This window comes from Panicum virgatum, chromosome 2N (assembly GCF_016808335.1).
Source record: "Panicum virgatum strain AP13 chromosome 2N, P.virgatum_v5, whole genome shotgun sequence".
In the NCBI taxonomy this organism is placed as follows: domain Eukaryota; kingdom Viridiplantae; phylum Streptophyta; class Magnoliopsida; order Poales; family Poaceae; genus Panicum; species Panicum virgatum.
This window is the reverse complement of record NC_053146.1, coordinates 49,550,802-49,561,975: the sequence shown is the minus strand read 5'-3', so window position 1 is coordinate 49,561,975 and position 11,174 is coordinate 49,550,802.

Here is an 11,174-nt window from a genome sequence, read left to right as displayed (position 1 = left end):
TGCGGCGCGCACCGCTGGGCGCTAGAAGCAGCCAAGTTGCTCACAGTAGTGGCCCCACCTGCGGGTTCGTTGCCTCTCCCGAGGCGGGCCCGGGGGCCTCTGTCGGTACCCTACAACTGGGGTACCCACTCCTACTGTGCCAAGACTCGCGTAGTTATCCGTAACTACGCCCTAAGGAGCTGAGCAGCCGGACTCCTGGGTTCCGACTCCATCTCACCGGACCAACGGTCCCGGACCCGCTTCCCGTTCGGGGACGGGTCCGGTGTCACCACGTGTCCCAGAGGTGGAAATGCTCAGCACCTGTGGCCGCGGACCCGGATCCCCGCAGGTGGGTCCGGGACCTCCACGTGCCATCCGGACTCCCGCAGGTGGGTCCGGGACCTCCACGTGCCATCCGGACCCCCCGTGAGCTCTCGGCTCAGCTAGCTACTCGGGAGGGGTCCGGAGCCACCACGTGTCGCGCAGACGCGGGCGCGGGCGCAAGCCTTCCGCTGGAAGCTCCCTCACCCACCCGCATTAAGTGCGAGTGGTTGAGGCAGGCTCTGCTGCCGCTGGGCACGGGGCAGCTTTTGTCAGTCCACACTGTGGATCGCCAGTTACCGAGGCGGCTCGTCAGTTACCAAGGCAAGCACTAAAGACGCAGCGCCGCGCCCATGGGCGACGAGTCATGATGACCAGCTACTGACTGGAGCAACAGTGCACGCTGCTACAGTGGACTGAGTCAGTAGTTCGGCGCTTCATCATGACCTCGACGCGCGGCTGCAGAGGCTGGACTCTACTCTGACAGGACAGCTCAAGACCATCCCTGGTCAGAAGCTACGCACGGAGGCCGACGACAAGATCTCCGGATCTGAGGCATTGAAGGCCAAAATGTAGTTTATAATACATCGCCGGGTCCACATGTCGGGGCCCCGCTCAGTGTACGTGCTCCCCTTGGACATATAAAAGGGAGAGCACGCCCGCTAGACCGTAGGGAGACGGATCCATACAGACTCAAGCTCTCGCACCTCCTCACGCTTGTGGGAAGGCAATACAACACACAGTGGATGTAGGGTATTACGCTCCGGCGGCCCGAACCACTCTAAATCCTGCTGTGTTTCTTGTGTTCTGGAGGGAGATCGATCTAAGACTAGCTACCCCCTGAGTACACACCCTCTGGGCTAGGGCGGGTGCCTTCCGCCACCCGGCCGTGGTTTGCAGCACCACGACATTTTAGGGGTACCCACAGCCGGGTGGCGGAGCGCACCCGCCTATTCCCAGTGAGGGAGTACTCGGGGAAGTACTAGGCGATGGGGCTGGATCTTCGCTGAGACAAGGACTCAAGAACACTCGATTTAGAGTGGTTCGGGCCGCCGGAGCGTAATACCCTACGTCCACTGGGAGATGTATTGTCTTGGTTGTGTGAATGAACCTATCCTCTGCTGGCCTTGGCTCTTGCCCAGCCTGAGGTTTTCTAGCGGCGCTCCCTCCTTTTATAGATCAAGGGGGAGCGGATACATAGGACGTCGATGCCCCGACAGGTGGGCCCAACGTGAATGCGGCTACAGTGGTAGCGAATCTTTCCTTCGATATGCGTACTGCTGCTCTCCTGTCACAGGGGTCTTCTCTTGTTCCGTCAGCTAGGTGCCCGTTGGAGTAGCGTAGCTTGCGGCGTGGCCTGCTGAGGCTATTATGTAGCGTCATAATGGGTGAAGCCGAGCCGTCGTATCCGACTGTTACGGCAGACTGGCAGACGCGGCATGGGCGGCGCCATCGGCTCCACTGCCTTGGTAATACGCGATCAATAGTGCCCCCTGGTCAGTCAAACGCCTCGGCTTCCACTATATCAAAGTGGATGTCCACCTACTGCAATGAATGCGAAGGTAGGTGGACCTCAATATGGAGACCAAGGACTTCATACACGTGTCGGCCCCGGACCGCCCTGAGGCGGGGCGTCCAAACTTTCCCTTCGAGAGGGGTCCGGTTGCTATCCAGGACCCTATGAGGGGTCCGGGACCCCGCGGGGGTCTGGATTCCTTGGGAGGTCCGGAGCCCTGGCTGCTTGCGCTTGAGCGCCTGTTTTTCCTGGGACACGTGGCGTTCCCAGACCTTCCCCGGCCGCAGAACAGGTCCGGACCTTTGTCGGGAGGACAGGACTTCGGACTGCAGGGGTCCGGCTGTTTGGTTGTAGTCAAGGATGACTACTAAGGCTCTTGCCTAGTCACAGCAAGAGGGGGTACCCCAGTCCTGGGGTACCGACAGTGGCCCCCGGGCCCACCTCGGGAGAGGTATGAACCCGCGGGTGGGGCCACCACCGTGATGTGTTCCGACGCAACTTGATTGCGTTGGTGTGCTCTTGGAGAGAGTGGGCATCCCGGACCCCTGAGGCCGGTATGATTGTTGCCTGGTTTAGGTACTAGAGTGCTCTCCACGGGGCGACGAAGGCGTAGGCTTAGGGTACAGAACCAAGCTAAGCGGCTACACGGACTTCGGATCGCTCAGGGGGGTAGCACTACTTCCCGGACCCGGCTTTTTGTCGACCGGTCTCCGCCGGAGCGGGCCACCGGAGTGGACTTGAGCGACCGGGGCGAGCGGTCTCCGCCGGAGCGGGCCACCGGAAGTGGACTTGGAGCGACCGTGGCGAGCGGTCTCCGCCGGAGCGGGCCACCGGAGTGGACTTGGAACGACCGTGGCGAGCGGTCTCCGCCGGAGCGGGCCACCGGAGTGGACTTGGAGCGACCGTGGCGAGCGGTCTCCGCCGGAGCGGGCCACCGGAGTGGACTTGGAGCGACCGTGGCGAGCGGTCCTCCGCCGGAGCGGGCCACCGGAGTGGACTTGGGAGCGACCGTGGCGAGCGGTCTCCCGCCGGAGCGGGCCACCGGAGTGGACTTGGAGCGACCGTGGCGAGCGGTCTCCGCCGGAGCGGGCCACCGGAGTGGACTTGGAGCGACCGTGGCGAGCGGTCTCCGCCGGAGCGGGCCACCGGAGTGGACTTGGAGCGACCGTGGCGAGCGGTCTCCGCCGGAGCGGGCCACCGGAGTGGACTTGGAGCGACCGTGGCTGACAATCCGATGAAGCATGTTACCGGACCTCATAGTAAGGTGCAAAGAAACCAAGCCTTATACTAGAAGAGAGCCCGGGACCTCTAAAGTCAGCAGTCCTGGATACTAGAGTACTTGTAACAGGGTAGTGAAGTACGTAAACTTAGGGTACATTACCAGGCTAAGCCACGCGGAGCTTCTCTACCCCAGGATACAAATACCACTTCTCCAGAGCAGGTCCTTAGGGGTCCGGACCGCCTTCCAGCTAGAAGGGGTGTCTTTACCTGACCACAAGCCAGCAACTTAACTTGGATTGTTAGCAATAAGGGAAACTCCGGTCAAGAGAAAAGAATAGTTAAACCAAGGCGAATAAATGTAATCAGGGTGGAGCCTAGGCAAAACTGAGGAGGAAAATCTCCTTTATTATTGTGGTTGTCACGGTATACATCGGAGGTCGGGATTACGAGGACGGACCTCCACCGCTCCGGACCGCTTTTGCCTGTTTGTGTGATAGGGCCAGAGGTCGGGTTTACAAGGTCGGACCTTGACCGCTCTGGACACACACGTAGACACCACGCTATTACAAAGGAGAAAATCTCTCATTCCTTCTTTAGGAGTAACCTACGGCTGCATGCTATACAGCGTGTTCTTCTTCGGAGGTGAAGGCGCCCTGAACGTGCCTGAACCGCATCATCCAGCATCACCTCGGGAGCTCGGGGGACCCCTCCTTGCCTAAGAGCTGTCACATGCTTACATGGCATGAGACAAATTCTTTGGCTTTGAATGGAAGAGGCCCCCTCCCCCTGCCGTCGCCGTTGCCGATGGAAACCAGAGCCCTTGCGCAGCAGATAGACCGGTGCGACGCGTGGAGAAGTGCGGTCGTTCGCCGGCTTGTCCTTGGTGCTAGCGCCAGGGGCCCCCGCACGAGGAGGCGGGGTCCTGTCTGCAGCAGCACCGAGCAACGCTGAGGTGGATCTCCGGCGCTGGAGACGGCGGGACGACACGGTCAACTTCCTCCGGGATGGCCGTCGGCTCCAGGCTCCATGTTGAGAGAAAGCCTTGAGCCGACACCATGCCACCGCTGAGGAGGCGTGGCCGTTGCTTGAGAGAAAACCTTGAGTCGACGTAGGAGCAGCGGCGCGCAGCGGCGCCTCCGCTGTGCGTTGCTACGCCGGCTCTGAGGTGTCGCGGTGGCGACACACAGCAGGCGCCGCTGCCGTGCGCCGCCGCACCGAGGGCGTCGGAGTGCCGGTGCCATAGCATGCGGAGTGAGTGTGCCTTCCTTCATCTTCAAGTTTGCCGTTGCAGAGGGAGAACACAGCCTAGAGGCCTGAAGATCCAGCCAACGCCTGTCCTCCCCACGGACGGCGCCAAAATGTTGTGGGGATTTTTAGGGGTACCCACAGCCGGGTGGCGGAGCGCACCCGCCTATTCCCAGTGAGGGAGTACTCGGGGAAGTACTAGGCGATGGGGCTGGATCTTCGCTGAGACAAGGACTCAAGAACACTCGATTTAGAGTGGTTCGGGCCGCCGGAGCGTAATACCCTACGTCCACTGGGAGATGTATTGTCTTGGTTGTGTGAATGAACCTATCCTCTGCTGGCCTTGGCTCTTGCCCAGCCTGAGGTTTTCTAGCGGCGCTCCCTCCTTTTATAGATCAAGGGGGAGCGGATACATAGGACGTCGATGCCCCGACAGGTGGGCCCAACGTGAATGCGGCTACAGTGGTAGCGAATCTTTCCTTCGATATGCGTACTGCTGCTCTCCTGTCACAGGGGTCTTCTCTTGTTCCGTCAGCTAGGTGCCCGTTGGAGTAGCGTAGCTTGCGGCGTGGCCTGCTGAGGCTATTATGTAGCGTCATAATGGGTGAAGCCGAGCCGTCGTATCCGACTGTTACGGCAGACTGGCAGACGCGGCATGGGCGGCGCCATCGGCTCCACTGCCTTGGTAATACGCGATCAATAGTGCCCCCTGGTCAGTCAAACGCCTCGGCTTCCACTATATCAAAGTGGATGTCCACCTACTGCAATGAATGCGAAGGTAGGTGGACCTCAATATGGAGACCAAGGACTTCATACACGTGTCGGCCCCGGACCGCCCTGAGGCGGGGCGTCCAAACTTTCCCTTCGAGAGGGGTCCGGTTGCTATCCAGGACCCTATGAGGGGTCCGGGACCCCGCGGGGGTCTGGATTCCTTGGGAGGTCCGGAGCCCTGGCTGCTTGCGCTTGAGCGCCTGTTTTTCCTGGGACACGTGGCGTTCCCAGACCTTCCCCGGCCGCAGAACAGGTCCGGACCTTTGTCGGGAGGACAGGACTTCGGACTGCAGGGGTCCGGCTGTTTGGTTGTAGTCAAGGATGACTACTAAGGCTCTTGCCTAGTCACAGCAAGAGGGGGTACCCCAGTCCTGGGGTACCGACAAAGCGGATGCCGTGCGGGCTCAGCTGGAGAAGGCACAGGAGCGCATCGAGGGTAAGTAATCCGGAATTTACTTGAATTGTTTTCAGTTTGTCAAAACTTATCTTCATTTTCTTGTTCAGCACTGAAGAAGGCAGTGGCGGACTGAGACCGCGTCGAAGGAAGCCCTCCAGGTCGTGCTCACATCAGTGCAGGATGAACATGAGTACCTGGAGATGACCACCGTAGCCATATGCCAGGAACTCGAGGGGGAGGGAGGCTCATCCGGCAGCTCAGTGGCCAGCCGTCTGAGGTCCTTGAGCGGCCGGGTGACCGAACGCCTCAAGGATGACTTCCGCCTCGGTGTCCAGAAGATCCTCGGCGCGGCGTCGACGCACTACGTCATGGACCTCGAGCGAGTGGCGACGGGATACGTCGACGCGCCTGGCATCGAGGGAGATGACGCGGTGGCTGCTATGGAGCTGGCTGACGCCGCCGTCGAGGGTCCCGCCTCCACCTTGTCCGAGCTACTCGAGGGTGACCTCCTCCCCGATGTTGAGGATGACGCTGTTGAGGGTCCGCATGAAGGAGGAGGCGAACTGTAGATGTCTTGGGCCGTGGAGCCTATGTAAATAAGTTAGTATTTTGCTTCACTTATCTTTCTTGTGAGAAAAACTGAGTGATGTAAATTAACAGTGTGGCCGCTCGAGGCCTTGTGAATTTCGTGCTAGCATTCTCTTTACTTCATTTCCGTGTTCTCGTATGCGTCTTAGATAAATTTATGCAGGTAATTTCGCATTCATAAGCGACTTAGGCATAGGGTGGTGAGTGGAGATGTCGTATCCCTGAGGCGTAGGTGGTCCTGCGGCTCGGCCGGCCCCGTACCATAGTTGCTTACGCCTTGCGTCCATTTTTCTATGTATACGAAAATCTTAGATACGAAAATTTTTCGAAAAAAACGTTGGCGTTTTTGGGGACGTTCGGGGGTTCCCCCCGTAGTTGCCCCCGAGGGAGGCTTGGCTTTGCCGAGGGTAAAGCCGAGCCTACCTCAGTGTTCGTACATGTCCGAGCCCCCGAGGGTTCGGATAGTTCCCAAAAAATAAGCAAGTAAAGCATATTTTTTATTACTTCGGGAAATTCGAAATATAAGTACAAACTATGTGTAACTAGCTTGGAAGTTTCAAGAATAGAAGCGACGTAGATGCTGAATGTTCCAAGTGTTGGTAAAGACTTCACCCTTCTCATTGGCTAGCTTGTACTTGCCGGATTTGAGCACTTCTGCAATGATGTATGGGCCTTCCCATGGCGGTGAGAGCTTGTGGCGTCCTCTGTTGTCCTGCCGAAGCCTCAGCACCAAGTCCCCTTTGTTGAGGTCTCGGAGCCGAACCCTCTGCACTTGATATCGCCGTAGAGATTGCTGGTATCGTGTTGAATGTAGGAGCGCCACGTCTCTGGCCTCGTCTACTTGGTCCAGCGAGTCCTCGCGGGCTTGCTGGTTCTGTTGCTCTTGGTAAGCCTTGAACCTCGGCGACCCGTACTCCAAGTCCGTGGGGAGGATGGCCTTAGCGCCATAGACGTGGAAGAACGGGGTGAAGCCCGTGGCTCTGTTCGGGGTCATCCTCAGGCTCTAGATAACTGAGGGTAGCTCCGTGAGCCACCTCCGGCCAAACTTGTTCAGCTTGTTGAAGATCCTTGGCTTGAGACCTTGCAGGATAATGCCACTGGCACGCTCCACTTGGCCGTGCGTCTGTGGATGCGCCACAGCCAACCAGTCCACGCGTAAGTGGTAGTCGTCGCAGAATGCCAAGAACTTCTTGCCTATGAAATGGGTGCCGTTGTCGGTGATGATCGAGTTCGAGACCCCAAAGCTGAAGACTATGTCGGTGAAGAACAACACGGCTTGCTCGGATTTGATCTTGCCGATGGGTCGAGCCTCGATCCACTTCGAAAACTTGTCGATTGCCACCAACAAGTGAGTGAAGCCCCCCGGGCGCCTTCTGCAGTGGTCCGACGAGGTCCAGTCCCCCCACGGCGAAAGGCCATGTAATGGGGATGGTTTGCAGAGGATGAGCCGGGAGATGCATCTTTCGGGCGTAGAACTGACAGCCTTCGCAAGACCGCATGACGTCGGTGGCATCGGCGACTGCCGTGGGCCAGTAGAAGCCTTGCCGGAACGCGTTCCCCACGAGGGTGCGCGGCGCGACATGGTGGCCACAGATTCCGGCGTGGATGTCCCAGATTAGCTCCTTGCCCTCTGGGATGGGGATGCAACGTTGTAGAACGCCCGAGGGGCTTTGCTTGTGTAGCTCATCGTCGATCAAGACGAAGGACTTGGCCCGCCTGGCGATACGCGGTGCCTGAGCGCGGTCTGAAGGTAGGACCCCTGGATCATCCATTCGAGGTACTAGGAATGCCAATCTCGCGGAGGCTTCAGCCTCATCTACCGAGGAGGTCTCGGCTTCCGTGTCCATGGCCTCGGACTCCTCCGCCGATGGGTCTTTGGCAAATGGTTTGACGGTCGCAGCCCCCGAGGGTTTGGGTGCTACTCCGATGGCTTCCATTGGGCTCTTGAAGTCGACGGATGGCTTGGTGAGGTCGCAGACGAAGAGATTTGGGGGAATGGTAGTTCGCCCAAACGCAATCTTGGCTAACTCGTCCGCTTCCTCGTTGTACTCGCGCGATGTGGTTGAGCTCGAGCCCGTCGAACTCATCCTTGAGGCGACGCACTGCGTTGCAGTACGCCTCCATCTTCTCATTATGGCAACTGGCCTCCTTCATCACCTGATCGATGATGAGTTGTGAGTCTCCCCGGACGTCGAGGCGCTTGATGCCAGGCTCGATGGCGATGCGGAGGCCGCTAAGGAGGGCCTCGTACTCCGCCATGTTGTTGGATGCCAGGAAGTGCAAGCGCACCACGAAGTGCATGTGCTTTCTGAGGGTTGAGATGAAAAGCAGGCCCGTGCCCGCGCCGGTCTTCATCACGGACCCGTCGAAGTACATGAGCCAGCACTCTGCTTGAATTTGGGGTGGGGGCAGCTGAGTGTCGGTCCACTCGGCAATGAAGTCTGCCAAGATATGGGATTTGACCGCCTTATAAGGTGCATAGGTGAGAGTCTCTCCCATCAGTTCCACAGACCACTTGGCTATCCTACCCGTGACCTCCCGGTTGTGGATGATCTCCCCGAGAGGGAAGGACGAGACCACGGTGACGGGGTGAGCCTCGAAGTAGTGGCGCAGCTTGCGCCGAGCCAGGATCACTGCATAAAGCAGCTTCTGGATCTGTGGATACCGCGTCTTAGTTTCAGACAACACTTCACTGATGAAGTACATCAGCCTCTGGACAGGCAAAGCATGTCCCTCCTCTTGTCGTTCCACAACGATGGCTACACTGACAACCTGGGTTGTAGCTGCCACGTATAGGTAGAGGGGCTTGATGTCCATTGGTGGTGTTCGGATTGGAGCACTCGTGAGCGATGCCTTGAGTTTGTCGAGGGCCTCTTGGGCCTCAGGGGTCCACGAAATGTGTTCTGATTTCCTCAAGAGTCGATATAGAGGCAAGTCTTTCTCACCGAGGCGTGAGATGAAGCGGCTAAGGGCTGCCAAGCAACCCATGACCTTTTGTACCCCCTTTAGGTCACGAATCGGTCCCATCCGAGTGATGGCCGAGACTTTTTCAGGGTTGGGCTCAATGCCTCGCTGGGAGACAATGAAACCCAAGAGCATGCCTCGAGGGACTCCAAACACGCACTTCTCAGGGTTGAGCTTTACCCCTTTGGCCCTAAGACATTTGAACGCGATCCTGAGATCGGCTACCATGTCGTCCGCCTTCCTAGATTTCACGACAATGTTGTCGACATATGCTTCTACGGTTCGCCCGATATGATCCTTAAATACGTGGAGCATACATCGCTGGTATGTAGCTCCGGCGTTCCTAAGGCCAAAAGGCATCATAACGTAGCAGCACATGCCGAAAGGGGTGATAAAAGAAGTCGCGAGCTGGTCGGACTCTTTCATCTTGATTTGGTGGTAACCGGAATATGAATCAAGAAAAGATAAAAGTTCGCATCCTGTAGTTGAATAAACTATTTGATCAATACGTGGCAAATGAAAAGGAACCTTAGGACATGCTTTGTTTAAACCAGTATAATCTACACACATCCTCCATTTCGTATTCTTTTTCTTAGCTAGCCACTCAAGATGGAATACCTTCTTGATGAATTCGGCCTCCAAAAGCTTGTGCACCTCCTCGCCGATTGCCCGTCGCTTGAGCTCGTCAAAGCGCCACAGGCATTGCTTGATCGGCTTGGAGTTCGGCAGGATATCAAGGGAGTGCTCGGCGACCTCCCTCGGGATGCCAGGCATGTCCGAGGGGCTCCACGCGAAGATGTCGGCATTGGCGCAGAGGAAGTCGACGAGCACCACTTCCTATTTGCTGTTGAGGGTAGCGTTGATCTTCAGAGCTTTGCCAACCGGGGTCTTCGGGTTGAGGGGGACGTCCTTGGCACCCTCGGCAGACTCGAAGCTGCCCGCGTGTCGCTGTGGAGAGTCCATGGCCTCGTTGGCCATCCTCTGCAGGTCCGCGGCGAGGGCCTCGTCCATAGCCAATGCCTCGGCATGCTCGATGCACTCGACATCGCATTCGTAGGCGTGCTCGAATGAGAAGCCGACGGTGATGACACCCTTCGGGACCGGCATCTTCAGCTTGAGGTAGGTGTAGTTGGGGATCGCCATGAACTTGGCATAGCATGGCCGCCCAAGAATGGCGTGGTATGCTCCCCGGAACCCCACCACCTCGAAGGTGAGCACCTCCTTGCGGAAGTTGGCTGCCGTGCCGAAGCAGACGGGCAGGTCGATCTGACAGAGGGGTTGGACTCGCTTCCCCGGTGCAACGCCGTGGAACGGCGACTTGCTGGGGCGGAGCTTGTCCAAGCCGATTCCCATGAGCTCCAAGGTGTGGGCGTACATGACGTTGAGGCTGTTGCCTCCGTCCATGAGCACCTTGGAGAAGCGAGTGTTGCCGATGATGGGGTCCACGACGAGTGGATACTGCCCTGGGTTCGGGATGTAGTCAGGGTGGTCCTTGCGACCGAAGGAGATGGTGTCCTCTGACCAGTCGAGGTAGGATGGTGTGGCCTTGGTGACGGAGAAGACTTCTCGGCGCTCGTGCTTGCGCTACCGAGAGGTCATATTCGCCGTGGGCCCCCCGAAGATTGAGAAGACGTTCTCCACCGAGGGGAACTTGCCGTCGCCACCCTTGTCATCCGCACTTCTTCTTGTCCTCGTCGCGGTGTGCGACGCGGTTGTAGTATTTGCGAAGCATTTCGCACTATTCGAGGGTGTGGTTGACCGAGCCCTTGTGGTAAGGGCACGGCTTGAGCATGTCGTCGAACAGGCCAGCACCGCCTCGAGGGGGGCCTCGAGGGCCCTTGCAATCTCGGAAAGCGACGAAGGCCTCGTCAGAGTCCTCCCCTTGCCCCTGACTGCGCTGGTTCTGCGGGGCCTGCTTCTTTCCTTTCTTCCCCCGCTTCTGCTTCTTTGCTTGGGGCCTTGGTTTTGCTGCTGCTGCCCTCCGCTGGCGCATCCTCCTTGCGCTTGGTCGTCTTGCCGTCGAAGATGGCACCAACTGCTTCCTTGCCGGAGGCAAAGTTGGTGGCGACATCAAACAGTACGTTCGCGCTGGAGGGACGGCTTCGCGCGAGCTCGTGCCCCAGATTCCTGCACGTCGTGCCATGGAGGAAGGCATTGATGATCTCGACATTG